Consider the following 19,532-nt stretch of genomic DNA (forward strand, 5'->3'; position numbering starts at 1 on the left):
TGAGATATGACCCTCATGATTATACCATTATAAGTAATGCCTGCAGTTGATCTAGAGTGCAATAAATTCTCTGAGTGAAATTCTAAGTGATGTCACCATCAAAGTTTATCTTCAGAGTGGCAAGTTTTATACTTTGCATCTACTAATTGCATGTTCTGCTACTATAATTTATATTATACAATTTTCAGTGTATTAAGTTTCCAAGGGAAATGACCTATCAGCCCTGTACAAATAGATAATATAATTATAGTACGAACACCTTTAGTGTATGTAACACATGCTCACAAACACTTTTTACTTGAGCAGTTCTTTTGAAAACAGCATTAATCATTCTAAGGATGCCTTGCCTTTTTTTTCTGGGTGTCAAATTCAAAGCTGGAAATCATTGCATCAGAGGAAGAGACTACTGTTTTCATTCAGTTGATAATAAATATTGCTGATATATGCATTTGGGTCATTTAGAACTTCAGTCCTTCAAAGACTGTTTTATCACTATATGCTCATACACTCATATTTCACTGATCCAGTGGAAAAAGTGCCTAATGACCATTTAAAAACCTTCAGAGTAGATTAATTCAAAACATTCCATTTAGAATGCTCCAGCAAGATAAAAGTAGGTGAAATGAAAAGGATAGAAAATCCATTGTATGTTTAAAAATGGATTTGAGAGCAGTTCAGGATGCTGAGTTAGAAAACAGTATTTTATTACAGAATGATAAAGTTCCAACATCAGAGACTTATCTGATATGAAGAAACTTGACAGGTGGTTTTGGTGATATCCACTGGCTGCTCCTCTGTACAGCAGAGAAGCTGAGGTGCAATTACAGTTTTACTGTGAATGGAGATTATAACAATTTAAGCAAGTGAGAAGTTTCCTGGTCATTTAATGAGACCAGGTCTGCTTTCTACACAGCTGCTTTCACATAAGGTCAAAACCCTCATGCAAGAAATGCACTTCAATGAATAACCAATCATGTGTCACTGATGTGACACTGAAAAATCTTCCTCAAAAAGCATGTATCAGCAAAGGAGCTTTCTGCAAGCAATTAGGTGGCACAAGACAAACAAAAATCTAAAGCACTGTTTCACTGACAGGAGTTACTGAGTAGTACAATACTCTATTCAAATACTTTTTAAAATGACATGTTTTAGGAATTCAAGGACTAAATGGCATTTGACTAAATATTTTCATGAATAGGTTATGAAGTTGGCATTTCAGGTCAACATCAAAATTATTTAGTTAATGTTCATTACATAACTACCAAAATTTTATTATTTCCCAGATGAACACCATAGCTAAAAGTCTAGTAACAAACTTTCCTGATTTATATTCCCAGATTATCAGGTAGAAATCTTTGTCACATTCACTAGGCTGCTGCAAAGCACTATACTAGAAAACTTACCCCAGCTAGCAAACTGAAGAGGAATATATTCTACCTAGAATAACACAAGGCTGGGCTGGAATCCAAAGAGGATAAGCATAATGCAAGTTTAGAGTAAGAAAGTAATGCAGTAAGCCATTATTCTTGTATCATTGTGCAGAAGAATACAAACATGGTTGCTGTGACTCTAAGTACGTGCTGTTAATTACACTTTATTCACTTACTAATATTTTAATGGTGAAAGTATACTCTTCAAATGCGAAAGCTGTAGTGTTCTGTCATCTCTTCTGTACTTTGTGTATGACTTTCCTCAGGCTCTAAATTTTGCCAGCCAAGAACTCTTTTTCTGTAAGTGAAAATATACAGATAGCTACCAAAAGTCAAGGTATGAAAAATAACAATGTTCAACTCTTCAGGAAAGGTTATTTTCATGCTCTTTTCTATGGATGCTGGCTTCTGTTACACATAGCTGGATGATAACTGCTGATTGTAGAGAAAAATAGACACTATCTCAGACATTTAGTGTCACAAAAATTTTCTTTTTCATTGTACACAAAAATGGATCTGAGTTGTTGAGGAAAATGTGGTTTTCACCTCTTCATAAATGTAACAGCTTTCCAAAGTTTTAAAGTTTTATGCTCCTTCAGACAGTGAGTGTCCACACTTTTCCGGCTGTGCGTGTCAGATTTTGGGTTTTTTTTAACTTCTTAGGATTCTACAAAGGTAATTTTTAATGGCAATTTTACTTGCTGTAGGCATCACACAGTTTCTGTTTCAGAGATATGTTAGACCCACTAAAACCATTCCTCACTCTGCTGATTGTTACTCGGGATAATACTGAAGAAACAGAGAAGTACTAAGGTCACAGCAATCGTAACACATGTTAAAAATAAATACCTTGCTCCCCTTGCAAAGCAGGAAGCAGAATTACACACTTCATTTGGCAAATTCTGCTTTAAAAATCAGAATCATAGCATAGTCTAGCTTGGAGGGGACATCTGGGTGGCACTTAGTACAGCCCACTGATTAGAGGAAGGTTAACTGCAAAGTCAACTTGGGTTGTCCAGAGCATTATCCTGTAAAATCTGTGAGGATGCAGATCCACAGACTCTCTGGACATACATTTCCATTCTCATTCTGAAAAAATAATTTTGCTTTATTTTACTTTGTAGGAGCTTGAAGAAAAGCAACAAATCCCTCTGTTGAGTAAGAGCAGCATTATATCATGTAAATGAATTGGCAGCAGCAGGATCAAACACATCTTAAGGCATTCCCAGGGACACCAGTGCTGCCAGAGAAAGACCTCATCTCTTTAATTCTGCAATTGCAGGGCATGGGAAAAAGAGACAGTAGAGAGGTGAGACCATCCATGAGACTTTTGTGACAAGCCAATACACAAGTGCTGTGTAGAAGATTCCTAAGATAGGAAAATTGAGCCAAAAAGTCATCCTTAAGTTATTTATATAAAACATTTACCCATATTCACTTCTGCACTGTGTCCAGAGCTGAAGCCAAGTGAAGGCCCTAAAAATATGTGTTTACTCCATCAGCTGAAGAATTTTCTATGGTTGAGGCCATGCAGTGACCACATACACACAGAATCTTTTAATGTACTGGCAAATATTTAGGCCTCTGGTCACCTGACTGGCAAATAGAGGTGAGACTTTTGGCAGACAAAGAATAGACTGTATTACCGAGGGAACACAAGCTATTCTTTCCTTTGATTTCAATGCCGTTCTTCATTGGGAATGTGACAGTGAGTAATGGCTTTTGCAACTCACCTTTGATGTTGGATTAAACTGCAACACATATACTGTTCTAGTGAAGCACAGAAGTCAAGGTGTTGACATTACTTGATTTTCTTTCAGTCATAAGATATATATTCCCCTAAGGGAATCTTAAAACAGGAAATGAAGGGAGCCTTTCATCCCTGTGATTGTAAATCATCCCAAAAGCCTGTGCTCAATGCTGCCCAGAAGCTATAAGAAAAGTCAAATAAATCAAATTTGCTGTACATGCAAAGCAGTGCATCTTTTTGAAGGTTTGTTTCTGAAGTGCAATCAAGTTTCTACACATGTGGTAAAAACAGTTTACAGGATTAAGACTGCACAAAATCCCACTGCCTGAAAGCCTTTGAAATTGATGACATGCATGAAGTTACAGGCTTGGGGTTTACAGATCTTGTAAGGAAGGTCCCTCCAGCACCCTCAATTAGAAGTTATGCTATGGTATTTTTACAAATATTCAGTTTAATCAAGAAAATTCCCAAGCCCCAAACTCCTATTGCTGAAATGCCCTGCATTTTATAATTGTTATGCTGTGCTTGTGTAGGATGGTGTGATAAGATCACTGCTGAAGCTGAACTTTTTTTTGGAGTACACTGAATTTTCACAGCAATTCCAAAATGGGTAAACATGCTCAGTGTCACTTTTCAGCTTGGTAGTCAGTTTCATTTTTAAGAGAAAAGCTGCTATTCTTCCAAAAGTAAATGACTTCTGTGCTCCTGCATGTCTCAGTTTACCACATCCTTGGTGGGACAGCTCAAAAATAATATAAGAAACATTTGTGGGTTTAGTATATGGAGACAAAATAGCAGAAGAATGAATGACTGCACCAATTACACCTCTATAGGGCTAAATGGAACAGGAAAAATGCAGTGGGCCACAAGCAATACAGGGAATGGCCTAAATAGTTCAAGAATTTTGCCCTCTGATAATTGATAGGAGTATTCTTCTTGCTTGAATTTCCATATACATGTGTTCTCATTTACTGTGTTACTGGAGAGCTGCTACTTCTCTTTGTTTTACACTTTCTGTCAATTTAGGGTTTGGGGTTTAAACGAAACAAAACTCAGAGATTAAGTTTGCATGAACCTTCTATTTTGAAAGCAGATAAAACACTCCAGTGGTAAGCTTTTTGTTTATTTGATGTAATATCAAAGTTATACTGTAATTTATCAAACTTTATGAGTTATTGTTTATAGGAAAGCCATGTGCCATGGCTTCAGTGGAAGAGCAGTTCTCTTTCATTATGATCTCTTCCTCTTCCATGATTTTGGATTTTGTATGTGGAAAAAACTCCTGATTTTTTTCAGAGTCATCTATTTTTCTTTGAAGAAATACTTGGAGAAAAAACCCTTAATCTAAAGGATCAAGGTCTTGTTTTGCTTTGCCTTGCTTTTTTTGTTTTGTCTTGTTTTAAACAAATGTTATATTGTAGAAACTTTTCAGGTGCTCGCTGCATATTTCTGACTCTGTCTTTTTCAGAAAGCTGTGGTATTCATTTTGGTAGATAAAAGAAATCCATTTAAGACACACTGATATACTTTAAGAGTCCAGTGTTGTGTAATTGTATTAATTTTCTTTGGTCTATTGTGCTATAGAATGACTAGGCCATATGAAATGGCTTCCTTTTTGATGGTTTTTATTTCTGTAGGGTTTGAGATCACTATGCACAGCTAAATGGCCAACTTTCTCTTAATCTCTGTCTTCTCAGATAAGCTTTCTGCAACTCTCCTTTATGGCGTAATAATGAATGGGTTTGTTGAATAACAATGGTCTTGTTTGTTTTTTTATCAGGAAGAGATTCTTGCTAAAATATCTAAGTGTTCATTTTATTACATCTTTCCTTCCACTTCTTAAAGTGTTGCAGATTTTTTTTTGGTAGATTGTTTGGTTTGGTTTGGTTTGGTTTGGCTTTTCTCCTTCTTTTCAAAATATTGAGTTTTATTTATTACTTATATATATTTTATGCCTGTTGCCAGGCGGCAACTGGCTGGAATTTCCCTCTCTAAGTGAAAATGTGAAATAATCTCTTTTACATTAATGACAGATATTTAACTATGTTTTGCCATTTTGTTTTCTAGGCTATTTTCTTTATTTTCATATTAACAAAATCTAAGGAGTGATGAACTTTGCAATGCTTTTTCTGTCTGACAGAAGGAAACAATCTAAATTCACATACTTCCTAATTATAATCTTTGTATTGTTTTACTACATCACTGGAGTTTTGTAATGGCTCATTTTTGAGAAGATTATGACAGACAAGAAGTGAGAAGGTTGTGAGAAGATTTCAGGGAGCAACAAGGTAGTGGTCTTTGTGCTAAGTGTTTGGCAATTTGTTTGGATAAGGAATTCAGGTGAAGCAAGATCTAAAGGACATTGTTCAGCCATTTGATTCTGTGCCTGTAATTCAGAAATGTAGATGTAGAATTCAGAGATGGACTAGCAGGTCTGATGTTGCAGAATCAGTAAGGGGTCTGCACAAGCAGAACTCTCTTCAACAAGATGTATGTCATGCACCTGAAGGCCAAATCTGTGGTAGCTGCGTAAGAAGACAGTGCAGAGCTATCTCATGTCTATGCATCCTATGCACATACTCATGCCTAAGCATCCTCTGTAGATACCTGTGCCCTAACAGAAAAAATAATAAGCCAATGTGACCATACTGTTCACATTTCATTTGTATGAATATATGTTCACAGTAGTTTCTTTCAGTAAAATCCTTTGTGATATCAGATTCCCAATGACATGTGATAAAAAATGTGGCAGGTGTTTGACAGCAAGAATTATTAGCTTTTCAAGTGTTTGTAAAATTAATGGTCTTGAAAAAAACTACATGTGACCTGGCCCTATCTGTCTTTTGTTTGTTCAGAATTTTTTCCCATGTATTTTATAGAACATTGTCAGAACTACTGTCAACTACAGTCATTTGTGATTACACAAAAGAGTATGCCAATGTCCTAGTCCTATTGTTTGTTCTTCAAAATTTGCTCAATCTTAATGTGAATAGTATTACTGGCTCTTAAGAAATAAGTGACTCTTATGAAATAAGTCTTCAATGGGAGAGCTGTGAACATGCAAAAGTGATGGCAGAATTATAAATAATCTGTTAATAAAATGAGCTTAACTCTCATTGCAGTCAGGACTTAACTGCTGACTAAAGCTTCTAAGCATGATCACAACAAAAGAGAAAATACCAGACCTCTTTTCATAGCCTCCAATTTCCCTCCACTCACCTGAAATGGTAGCTATTCTTGTACATCACACAAAGCAGAATCACCTTCTTCATTTCTGCTGACCTGGTAGTAGAAGAAACAGGTTATGTTCTGTCAGACCTAAATGCTGTGAACAAAAGTATTTCTTTGGTGTTAGGGTTTTTTTTAAAACAAAACAAAACAAAACAAAACAAAACAAAACAAAACAAAACAAAACAAAAACAAGTTAACAAAAGGAAACCAAACTAAAAAATAATCAAAACACACAAATCAAAAATGAAACTAAGAAACCTTAAATAAACCCACAAAAAAACCCAAAAAACTATAAAAAAGAAATCCAAACCCAACAACAAACCAAAAACCAAACAAACACACAAGCAAAAAAAATCCCAGACAGGAGAAAGTGCCACTTCTCTGGCAGATTTATGCTGCTCCTGGAACTTTGTGACATTTCAAAACACCTTTATAGCAGCATGATTTAGCAGACTGTGCTATCTGTTGTTTGGTTTAGAGAGCCACCCTTGGACATCTGAATATCTGGTATTCTTGAGGGATGCCCTTGTTTCTCTATGTGTCTCTCTCATTTCAGAGAGACTCCTCTATCAGCTAGGCTTACAAACTTTTAATAGCTGTGTTGAGTGTAACTGCCCATGGTTCAACCTTCATCTGACCATAGGCATTTCTCTTCAAGCAATTCATGGGACATAATGTAAGAATCTGTACCTCACAGTACTTGTTAGATCCCTTTGCTTCTGGACTTCATTAATTCATAGAAACATTTCAATTTCACATAGTACATTTTAATAGTATTGCAGATAGCTTGTAGGAAATATCAACTATTTTATAGTTCCATTCCTATATTTATTTTATTAACCACGTTAACCTATTCTCTATCATCCTTTCCACTCATAAAAGAACAGCTCACAAATATGAGTTCTTCTCATCTTCTTATCATCATAAAAGCCTATAAGAAGATTATTCAATATTATATTGCATTTTGAGGAAGGCCGCTTGACCCAAAAGTTATTTGCTTAGAGATAATGAATTCTAAGTTAAGAAGTGCAATTCATCTTAAGTGCGTTAAGTTCAATCACCTACATTCCAAGACTGATCTTGCCAACCTTTTTAAGAAGTGTCAAGTTTTGGCCATACATCAGGCCTCAGGGATCCATTGGTTTGGTCCACAATTTGGAACATTAACAATGTCAACCAACCACAGTCACTGGGAAAAAAAAAAAAAAGTAAAAAAAAATAACCTTTACAAGTTAACTCACTTGCAAGGGTTTTTTGTGTTATGTATCTTCTGCTTTAATTGAAGATCTTTGTGAAGAAGAATGGAGGTGAAAAGGTAAGCAGCAGTACACTCAGAATCCACCTTCCAGATGGCATTCAAGCAATGATTGTCAAGTTAAAATTTGGCTTTGCCCCTGTTTTGGGGGATTTTTGTGTCAAATACCAAAATTCAAACACAGTATCTCCATGTTAATATGTCCATTATTTGGCAAACACAGACACCTCATTCTTCTACTTGTCTTTCCTTGAAATCACTGTTGGGGTTGTGGAAAACTGTATGGCTGAGCGAGGAAGGCAATCAGGACAACAAGACAGTAAGACAAAGGCTGCTGATCAATCCTCCTGCTCTTTGCCTACCCTGCATCTTTCTGCCATTAAATCTGTGGTTACAACCATGGAAGATTTGGCCTTGGCTGATAAGTTATCCAACCAGAAATAGGTATTAGTAGAAAAGGCTGGTAGAACCCAATTCTGTTTCAGTATTCTTTTTCCAGTGATGGAATTAATGAAATCCTTTAAATACGTCTTTACTAAGATAATTACTTCGATATACTTGTCCCTAACTAGCACATGCAAAGTTTACAGTTTCCCCTTCCCCTCTTGCTGAAGATGCCTAGGGGAACCATGACCTCTGGAAGCTTCCCAAGAAAACATTTTTAACTGATATGTCTCTCCAAAATAAATTCCACTCTAGTGAAGCTCTTTGGTTATATGTTTAGTTAAAAATGTTCTCACTGCTAGCTCCGGTTACTTCTCTGCAACAGAGCACAAATGCTTTTTCTACACTAGAAGAATGATAAAATCTTTGGCTTTTGAGAACTGCCTTTGTTCTGAAAACTGATGTTTATATGATGTAATCACAACAGGTATCTTTAAAATTAATCTGTATTCCAGACCTTGGCAATGTAGCTTTACTTTTAATGAAGAACTGGATACATAACCTTTTCTCAACTCTACCTGATCTCACCATCTCTTGTAATTTTTCTGGATTTCTTTCCCAGAAATTTTCTGTTGAAACCTGCCACAAAGAGCTAAGAAACATGAATAAGCAGACAATGTCAAACCTCTTTAAATAGTGCTCGAATCCCTCAGAAGCATTTTTACAGCCAATGATCTTTTTATAGTTATGTAAGATCAGTTATATTATGTAATTAAGTTATGTAAGCCTGTAATTTCCTTTATTCTCTTAGGTGTTTCAGAGGCTTTTTTTTCTTTATTTCCTCAGGATTGGATCAATAATTTAAGAAGATTAGTAAATAGTCTAATTTAATTGGAAAAGTTTAGTAAGCAGTAGTTTCTATATTTATCAGAGAATGTTTCAAATAACATTAATAATAATGATGTGAGAATAATTCAAATAACCAAGTAATAATGATGACGATAAACAGAAAAAAGTCCTCTTGTAAATAATTATAAAGGAAGAAAGGTACCATAAAGGCCACTGATGGCCCTGGAACAGATAAAATAAAAAGAAGAGTATCAATATTTTCTTTTTTCTTAAGGGAATCTTCCATTAATTTTTGCAGCTTTTACCAGACTGATACTGAGTGCACTGTTATTAATAACATGGACAATACAAGTAATCACCCTGGATCAGTTCAATGCATCAAGTTTTGTCTTATCCTTGTAATCAGAACTCACTTGGGGAAATGTATTTAATTAAACATGTGAATGGCATGATGATATGTAGTGGGAAGGGAGCCATGACAACACTGTGTTGTAAAAACAACACTTACTGCCAAGTGGTAATCAATATAGATATTTTATCAAGGCTGGGTGGTGAGCAGGTCTTCAAAACTGCAGCGGAATCACAGAGACAGGCACTTCTATTGTTAGTAGTTTGGTAAACCCATTTTGCACATATCTTTATTTTCAGGGTTACTGTCTTGGAGCAGAATTTCCAGTTGCCTCCAGGGAATGTTTGGAATACTTTAAGGACTGATGGACTGATAGCTAGCTACTAGTTCAGTCTGTCTCATATGCTTTACTCAGCCAGGCTTCCCACTCATTTCTGTTTCAAATCTACATGTACTAAGAAGAGGCTGTGGGACATTATTATCACTTTTACTATTACTATTATTATTGTTATTATTATTAAAAAATACCATTGGTTAATACTGACACTTTTCAAGAACATGTGCTTTTACATGTTTTATCATACATTTGCTTTCCAATTCCATCCTACAACTCCTTGTTTTCGTCACCTTGAATAAGGACTATGTCTAGTGCTTGCCACAGTCTTCATAAGTCTTTGTATCAGCACAAGACAAAACCTTCAGAGCAGTGTTCCTTTGGTTGGAGGGTGCTCAGAGGCTGTGAAAAAGGCATCTATTCAGAGGTGAAACATCCCCCAAATCTTTTACGTGGCCTATTTTATACATCTGAATTTCTTCTGCCTGATTCTTTCACATGCAAATTCCTGTCTGGAGTCAGCTTGTAAATAGCATGAAGACAGGCAGTAGAATTGTTATATCTTGTTGATCCATTTTTTTGTTTTGTCTTTTGCTGAAATTTTTGGCATTTGTGAGAGGACAGCAAATGATTATGAATGGCAGTCTGTTTATGCTGGGAAGTCTCTATCAAGCAGGAAGACTTTATATCATTTCCTAGCTATGGTTAGAATTTTATTCCAGTCTCTCCAGGATTGTTTTCTTCACACTCAGATCCTCTCAAAACAAACCCTGAAGGCACTGGTCTCCACTGATCGGAGACATTTTCCAGGCACTCACAGTTCTGTTCCTGTTTAAATTCCTAATAACTCTAATCTGACCAATGTATCTATTTTCAGTACATAAAAAAAGTATCATTGAGGGGAGTTCTTGTAGTCAATGGAGAGAAATGGGTGCCATGGAAGGTTAGTTTGAAATAGCCAAATCCAAAGGCAAAAACTAGAGAGTAGGAATATCTCAGCAAGTATTCCATACCAATTTTTTTTTAGTAATCCAGCTGATCACAGGCGGAGGAGGATGCTACACATTAAAAGCAGTATTTTACCAGTACAATAGCATTTTCAATGTTTTTAATTGTCAAGGTATACCTTATGTTTCTTACAGAAGTCCAGTACATATTGTAGAAAGTTGTGTGGGAAAAAGTGCGAGATTTGGATTGGATATGGATGTCAAAGCTATTTTTTATGCAAAAAAACAAAGGCAAGGTTGACTATGTGTGAGCAAAAGGGTCAGGGGGTATCACCCTGTGCCCATGCTCAGCCGTCTTCATTCCCACTGTGAAATAAGTTATACCTTGATGAAGCCAGAAGCTGCTGAAGAGCCTTTCAGCCCCAAACTGCACAGGTAGGTGCAGCTTGCAGGCAATTTTTATGATTTGAAGAGAACACCAACAAATTTAAAATTCTCTCTAGAAAACTTTCTAGGTGTACTTAACATCATGGGAGAGGTGGAAGAAGTTCCTTGTTGATGTAGCCCTGTGCTCTGGGGTCACAGCCAGACATGCTCAAGAACATCTTGCTCCCCCTTCTGAAAGCAGAAAATACATTCTCTTGAAAATTTGGTCAGTAAGAAAGTCACAGTACAGTGGAAATTGCTTTAAGATTAGAGAATTAGATTTTTGAGCAGAAAATCTTGTAGTAAAAAAAAATATTTTTTCTTTCTAAACAGAGATTTGAGCCTTTCAACATTCTCCTTCACATCAATGTAGTTTTATCTTCTGTGACTATAGCAGAACATAAAGAAAAAAATAAAATGAAACCAACAGAAAAAAAAAAACAAAACAAAAACAACTGTGCAGGAAAGAAGGGAGTTGAAGCCTAGCTCTAATTTTTGAGGCATCCCTGATGGTGAAAATAATTATTTGAATCCTTTCGCTGTTTGTGTGAACCAAAATTGGCTTAGAAAATAGTTTGGGAGCACTTATTCCTAGATGCAATCCTATTTCAAGGTAAATAGATTAACCATTACTGATAAAAGCTTTCCAGTAAGGTAACAATAAAGGAACCACTACAAAGGGAATGAAGGGGTATGGACTATGTTGAGGAAGCCACACAGACTTTATGTATCTACTCTTCCAGGAGAGTCTGTTCGCATAGTCACAAATCCTCAGAGTTTGCATTCGTGACAGACATGTCTCAGGACAATGGGGAGATTACAAAATCCATTTTAGATTGCAGAAGTTAATACAGAGGCATTACCATGATTGTTAAATTTGCAATTCCATATGTTAGTCATGAATTCTATATAGCTTGCCATGAATTAATTGGTGTAGCAGTTAGAAGATCACATTATACATACAAGGAAAACAGGGAAAACTATGCACAAAACTTTCAGTGTAGACTGAATTACATTTGTTAGGCTTTGTGAAAGTCAGCTTCTAATGCCAAACCTCTTTATACTGAAGTAGCTAACATTAAAAAAAACATAGCTTTCTCCCATTCCTCCCCTAAAGCCAGACCAATTGCTTTTCCATCCTATTGTAGTGACATTTTTCATAAAATGAAAATAAAAGCAATTAATATGATTGATAAGGGCAGACATTATTAGGATCCTCCATTTCTCATTAACTTGCTGTACTTCATGGCACAACAGTTATGTTTTCTATTGACTTTTACTTTAATCTAAAATTGTTGGGGTTTTTCTTAAGACTGAATATGTTCCTTAAAATCCTTCAAAACCATTCTCAAGTTTCTTCAGAGAGTAATTCTTACTTTGTAGATCACCTGTGACTCTGATTCTGTCTTGCACTTAAACAACCTCCGTTTTCCTCAGTTCAGAAATGAATGGGTAGTCAAGATAACAGAAAAAGCTGTCTGTGACAACATTTATCAAAGAAGTGAGAGCAATAGCTGCACTTTTGAACTGACATAAAATTTCAAAGAATCGACCCAAATTATTTTGCCCGCGTAGTATTCACAAAAAGCATCACATAGTTGTGCATCCATCTGTATATCTGTGCATGTGTATTCTGTAGACACTTCAGGGTATAAAAATTTTCTTGAATGGCACATGGACATAGTAATTTGAACCTTTTAATCCTGTCTACATTAAACACATAGAAATCTTAGAGCATTTGTAGGCAGAGCAGAGAGTCACACTGTTCCTTTTAAAGCAAATGGGAGATGAGACCATTCAGCTTCTCACGTGCCATGTGCCATCCCACACCAAATCAAACCCTCATGCACTTTGGAAACATTGGTAATTAATAAATGTTAGGAACCTGGCACAAAGATTAATCTTTATTTCCAAACTCCAACAGTGAATTTTGAAAATCTCCTGAAAGGTAATTTGGGTTCAATTCTAAAGTTATACCTTGTTTTGTCTAGCAGCCTTTAGTAGAATACATTAGACTGATAGCACTCTTGGACAGAAAAATGGACCTGGGATATCACACTGGAATGTAATTTTTCAATTTTCCTTCTATTTTCTCCTTTAATTTCTTTGTGCTGACAGTACAGAAATTAGACTATCTTACTACATATCCTATCATCTCATCTTCTGGTTCTGACATGAAAAAGCAGAGTTTAGAAAAATGGGAGTTAATAATTCCATAAAAATGCACTGCACTGTTTCAGAGCCCCTACAAGGTGATGTTTTGTTTAACTGCGGACTGTGGTTTATACTGACTTTTTTCCCCTTCAATACAGAAGCCTCTTAAGACCTCTCTAAATATCTCTAAGATGTTTATTCACCTGCTGGCTTGCAGTGAATACAGATAAACAGTAGAAGCAGCAAAGGTATAGCATGATATTCTCTTTTTATGTATTCTTTTAAATTTATGTTAACGTGTCAGAGTATTGCCCCCAAAGGAGAATCATTATGATATGCTCAGAGACAGCTGGCTACTGCCCTCAGACTTGAATCTTGTCATGAGTAATCTTAACAAGTGGATTTATAGGTATATTACAAACAATTTATCATCTCAGAAATCAGTGGAAGTAAAGCAATTTTTTCCTGCCCATTCCCATAACGTATGTTAACTAAAATAAAGGAAATTGAAATTTTTAGTTAAGGACAGCAGGAACTTGTAACATATAAAGGAATAAACATCTTTTGAAACTGAATTAATCTTCATTCTATGAAATTGAAGAGGTTAGTAAATAGCTTATAATTCAGACATAGGAATAAAAAAGTGTTGTTTTCAAAATTATTAAAGGCTGTTTGCTTTCCTAGAACTCTCCCTGAAACAAGAGGTCACTTAAAGTGATGGCTCATCTTATTCTCATCTCTTTGCATTTGCTTGAGATTCCTAACATTAAATCCCTCCTACTTCATTCCTTCATTCCTAAAATCTCAGGAGAAAGACCTATGCCCTTCAGATTAAATTAAACTGACTTTCCTGGAGGACTTTGGAAGCATTAGGGAGGTTAAGAAAGTAAATGGGATTATGGTTTAGAGGCTGGACATATGGGTAGTGGAGACTGCTCTAACGCAGCAGTCTGAGAGCTCTGTGTCAGCCTGCTGCACTGTACCTCCTGGTCATCCAGCTGGGCCAGCAAGCTGCTGTCTGCCAGATGGGACTCTGAGTGCAGGGAACATCACTGCACTCAAATGTGACTCTGAGAGACTCAATAGCTTGTTTCAAATATGAGCGTCCTTAAACTTCTACACACGTGTAGACATTTAACATTCACATTCTTCTTGTTGTTGTTGTTCTTGTTTTGGGGGGTTTTTGTGGGGAGGGTGTGGGTTGTGGCTATTCAAAGTTCTTAAAACCATTTTGTTGGCAAGGCTGATAATTCTCATTTCTCAGCACAGATGCTGAATGGATACTGCATTTCCTGCAGTATAAAGGAGACATTTGGGGAGAATACTAACCCTGTGATAAATTTCATCTAATAAATTAAACTCTTAATAGAGGAACTAGATTCAGCTGGTTGGCTGAGACAATTCATGAAAGCAATGTTTGAATCAAATGGAATCAGAACCTCAATACTGACAGTATTCAGGAAAGTCAAGTGAGGGTTCATAGGATCAAACCCACTAGGCTGTAATACATTTTCATTAATAGGTCTTTATGAACACTTAGTTCTGAATGCATGGTTATCAGCTTCAGACTTGCAGCTCATCCTTCTATGTGCCCTTAGTAAGTACTTTAAAACACTTCAGCACAAAGGGAGAGAACTTTTTCCTGACTTGTGTGTAACAAAAGGTTTGAAATAATCTTTACTTAAAGCTGTGGTCTCAGCATTGTTTTCAATTATGCCTCACAGGAGACTGTAATGGAGCTGTGGTGTACGGTGAGCAGGTTATGCAAGAGCACCCCCTGGATAAAGCAATAAGTGAAATAATTTCCTCCTCGTCATTTGTACAGGTTATTTTGGCAAATTCATTGTATTACTTTGAATTGGCTTGTTTCACAGAATTGTTTTGTTTTTCCTGAGAACGGAGTTTCAGTGTGTGTACGTGTGTTGAGGGGCAGGCGGGAAAAGAGGAAAGGTGCTTTGCTGTTCATGTTCACTGCACACAGAGACATGATAGCCATTGTACAGAGTTTAACAGAAAATATTCTGGGTGTGGTGCTAAACACAGAGAACAAAGCAGATAAACCTACCCCCATGTGGGGAAGTTTCCCAGCCTGCTTTTCTCAAATACTGATGTTTTTGAAGGAGTCTAGCTGCTGTAATTGGCAACATCCACAATAGCATATTAAATACAGACACGGAATAATCATTGTTTAGTTGTTTGCATGCACCATAGCCCAGTTTTGACCCACACCAGCTTGCATCCCCACAGACACCCAGGCACAGTTCAAGGGTTAGCAAGGACCACAGATGGTTCCCACCGAGTTGCAGAGACACAGCTGCTCTTTTAACGAAAGAAAATTTAATTATCACAAACTGAGATATGCTTCTTACTCTTAGGCTGGAGAAAGTCTTCCAAGATACTGTATTTAATTAGCAGCATTTTACAGAATAAACTAATATAGCCCATTGGTAAAGTACTAATCCACCAGCTCAGAGATTTGGGTCTGCAACTCTTATATATGAACAATCGTTAAGTTCTCAAAGGTGTTTATTATTTATAATTTCCAACAAAATTAGGGAAGGAATTTATTTACATTTCCGTATCTCTATATAGCCATCCTTGGAAAGGAAACTGCGGACAATAGCTATCTCATGTGCCAATGAGCAGAAAAAATCAGAAAGTGTAATGCACCAAAATCCGGTGGTCACGGAGTGGCGCAGTGCCGGAGCCCCAGGCTAGCCCACAACCACCACAGCACCACACCGAGACTGGGACATGCTCCAGGAGCAGGATGACCTGGAGTGCAGCTTAGAGATATTGCTCTACAGCACATTATAGCTGTCAGTGCTGAGTGTGGACGCAAGGATGAAGGAGACCCCTACTCGGACCCCAGGAATAGGCTACCATCCGAAAAGGTCAGGGACAAAGGACAAAGAACAAGCCTGTGCAAGGGATTTTATATGGGGGAGGTCCAGGGGATGGTTGCAATCTCTTGGCAAATCAGGGAGAATTAGGGGAGGTACAGAAGGTGGGATTTACAAGGTTCCAACAAATGGGGAAACACAGGGAGGGGACACAAACTGACCAGCAGGTAAACAATCCACTGGGGTGTTGTGGGTTAGGGGAATTCCAAAGGGGAGGTCCAAGCCAGGGGTTGGCACAAGGGAGGATTGACAGGGAACTCGCTGGAACAGGGGCTGGGATCAGGGTGGATTGACACTGAAGGGGGAAGGCACAACACAGGATCGACATGCCAGGGGGAGGGACAGAGAGCATTCTGAGTGAGGAGGCAGGGCTGTGACAGGGATTATTGCCAGGTGACTGGGGAGGTACAGCTTGGGGCAAACCAACTGCACTGAGGAGTGACAGACCATGCCAACACAACATAATATTTACAATGCAGAGAACACAGGTGCGCTGCAACAGTGGAGACCACAATACTTCAAAAGTAGTGTGCAGAGAGAAGATTGTTCCTTTTCCTTCTTTCCCATCTCCTCACCCCTTAATCAGATTATCTGCCTATTCCTTTGAGAATTGTTAAAACACAGAGTTCCAAGGATGCAGAACATGCATGCAATGCAGCATGAAATGCATGAAACACTAATCTTGTTCAAATACGTATCTTGTCAGGTATTCAAAAGTTTTACTGATTGCATTGACTGAAATATCAGAAAGAGCTGTGTGAAAAACACCATACAGTTTTAGAGGAGAAAAGAAGGAAATGGCTGTTTGTGTTTTTAACATTTTTAGTTATAACATGCCTTAATTAAAATGAGAAGGTGAGAACCTGTTTTCCTGGCATGTGTGTTAAACTCTGGAAAGTAAACAGCTTAAACTAAACTCATCTAGATTACTTACGAAGTTGCTTTAGCATCTTTATGTTTCTCTGTCTTTGACAGCCCAGCATTACACAGACACTGAACTACACAGAACCAGCACTTCACTATAGGTCATTTATTTGGGGCTTTTTGTTTGGGGTTTTTTTGTTAATTTTTGGGGGGGGGTTTGTTTGTTTCACCAATTGATAAATATAAATAAAGGCAAAGGTGTCAGTTGTCTTCTTCAACATATTCATCTTGAAACTGTGATACTTAGTATAACCTTAGGAGCAGTTTCTCATTTCTCAAATATGAGGGATATGACCACACTTGCAACATTTAAATCCCTGTACAATGTGTGCTCTCCATACCTCAACAAAGTCACCAAAAATTTGCATTTGTCTGTAATGCATAGGTGGAATCACCAGATACTAAGTATTCTTTACTTAGGGATGCTGTGTGATTGAAATGGAATAATACAGAAACAGACTGAAAATAAAATACAATTTGAAAAAATGGCTGTCTGTTGAGAACTAAGATTTGAAAATTATTATCTAGTGTGATATCTGGTAACTATATCTCTGTAGGCCCAAAACAGAGGTGTACATAGTGGGAGTGTAAGACTTTATAGCCACCATTTCTAAGTGAAGATAAGGTTAATTCTGAGCTAGGCATTATTGGAAATGTAGAAATTGTGGTTACCAGGTGCTATTCTAGAGTCTCAGGTAGAGTTTGCTGTCATTCTGTTCCTATGTTTTTATTTTCTAGGTCTTTAATTATCCTTTCTCTTTCTAGCTCAGCTACAATGCCTCAGAGAAGACACCATGTCCTATAGCAATAGCAGGAGAATATGGTGACTGCACGCTTGTTAATGACTTTCAAACAATACAGAAATCAGAATTCTCTCAAAAGATTGAAATGCATTCTAAGTACCTCCAATACTATTTTTAAGTATTGTGTGTAATAACCAGGCATAGTTTCAAGGGCTTTTTTCACTTTTTTAGATGTCTTTGACATAATAAATCATGACAGACTTGTTTTATATAATACACAAAATACTACATGAGATGTAACTTCAGAATTTAGTATTTGCCATGTTTTACTTATACACAGTCTTCACATACAGGATCTACCTTTCTGTCTCAGTATAATCTTCTTTAAAGTGCCTGTTGATGTCGAGATAAGGACACAATTTGATAAGAATTGTCTTTCTCTGGACTGACATTCCCAAGCATCTACTATTTCACTTTCTAATATCTCTGACACTTGCTCCTGGGTATAGCAATCCCACTACATTTCTTGGCCTTCAGGCATCTCTTTCCAGTGCAAAGTTTCCTGCCGGTTCTTGTTTCCTGGTAGTCTGAATAAAATAATGGGGGGAGAGGGGGTGGATGTTGAAAAAATAGAGCTGAAGTGATTTTTAGGGTGGAGGGCGTGTAAGAGGTTGCTTTTTATAGTGTACAACAGAAAATAATATATTTGACTGCAGATGCTGTAGATCATAGAAGTGGAGTTACAACTGCAAGTCATGCTTTTTCGTTGCTTACTTTTTTATTTGATAGCAGCTGGCAAAAGTGTCTAGCACAGACAAATCTTCTGGTCCAGCCCACAAATTTTCCTTTAAATACTGCCATACCGTAGAAATTCTTGCTATGTTGCCATGCATGTACGCAATCATACATGAATTAAGACCTGTTGTGTGGGGAATGGACACATCACAGCTCACTTGCTGTGGAGAATTTGGATGGAATTTCTTGCTTGTCCATAAGCCACTTATGGTCAACAACAGGAAGTAAAATGTTCTTAGTTTTCTTTAGATAAACAGACCTGCTGGTTCACAAATCAAAGTAAGCCAGTTTAATCACAGTAATGCTAGGAAAAATCTCTGTAACAGTTTAGATCTCCACTGCTGCATGTGTACGAACGCATGTCACAGTAATATGAATTTTCTCAAAGGCGTTTGCACTGCCTGTCGTGTTTGCTCTCACAAAATTTATTCTCAGAATAACTCAAAAATGTGTGCACTTGTCTTTGGCTTGACTGTCACAGTACGTGTACTTATTGAATACTGCTAAAACTTCCTCATACAAAAATAATTCACAACTGAAACGCCTCTGTCTGGTCAAGGTTTCCTCATCCTGAATGCATGCTTAGTCTCTCCACTCCACATTCATAAATAGTTTGAGAGACTTCAAGCATCTGAGGTCACTGTGCTTCACACAATTGTTCTTTGTTGTGCTCTGTGAAGGAGATTACATGAGGGCAGGCTGGAATTCCTGGATACCATATTTCTCACTATTGAAGAGCTATCTCCTTGAATAAAAAAAGCAATAAGGCTATCTGAAGTGACCTTGGCAATTGTTCATGTAATTTATGACATTGTACAACTGGATGTGGGTTCAAATCAAGCAGTCTTATAAAACCATAGAGATCACTTTCAAGTCTGATTATGTCTCTGAACTGGGAAAAAATTGGTAGATGAAGAATACATTTTCTGAAATATAACTCTATGCATCAAACAATGTATTTGATTAGTATTTCCCGGTGATTTAACCCTGCCTATTATAGCATTGCATTGTCGTCAATTGCTGAGCTGTTAATCCCTATATATAATACAATGAGTATA

The 19,532-nt window shown here is 37.0% G+C and overlaps 1 long non-coding RNA gene across 1 annotated transcript; it reads right to left on the minus strand.

The window, feature by feature from the left end:
- Positions 1-1,646: 1,646 nt before the first annotated feature.
- LOC111941360 (uncharacterized) lies at positions 1,647-7,585 on the minus strand. Its single transcript, XR_002869975.2, has 3 exons — positions 7,500-7,585; positions 6,400-6,462; positions 1,647-1,728 (listed from the first exon to the last, which is right to left on the minus strand). It is a non-coding gene; the product is annotated as an uncharacterized LOC111941360 (long non-coding RNA).
- Positions 7,586-19,532: the final 11,947 nt, after the last annotated feature.

This window comes from Cyanistes caeruleus, chromosome Z, assembly GCF_971803275.1.
Source record: "Cyanistes caeruleus chromosome Z, bCyaCae1.hap1.1, whole genome shotgun sequence".
In the NCBI taxonomy this organism is placed as follows: Eukaryota; Metazoa; Chordata; class Aves; order Passeriformes; family Paridae; genus Cyanistes; species Cyanistes caeruleus.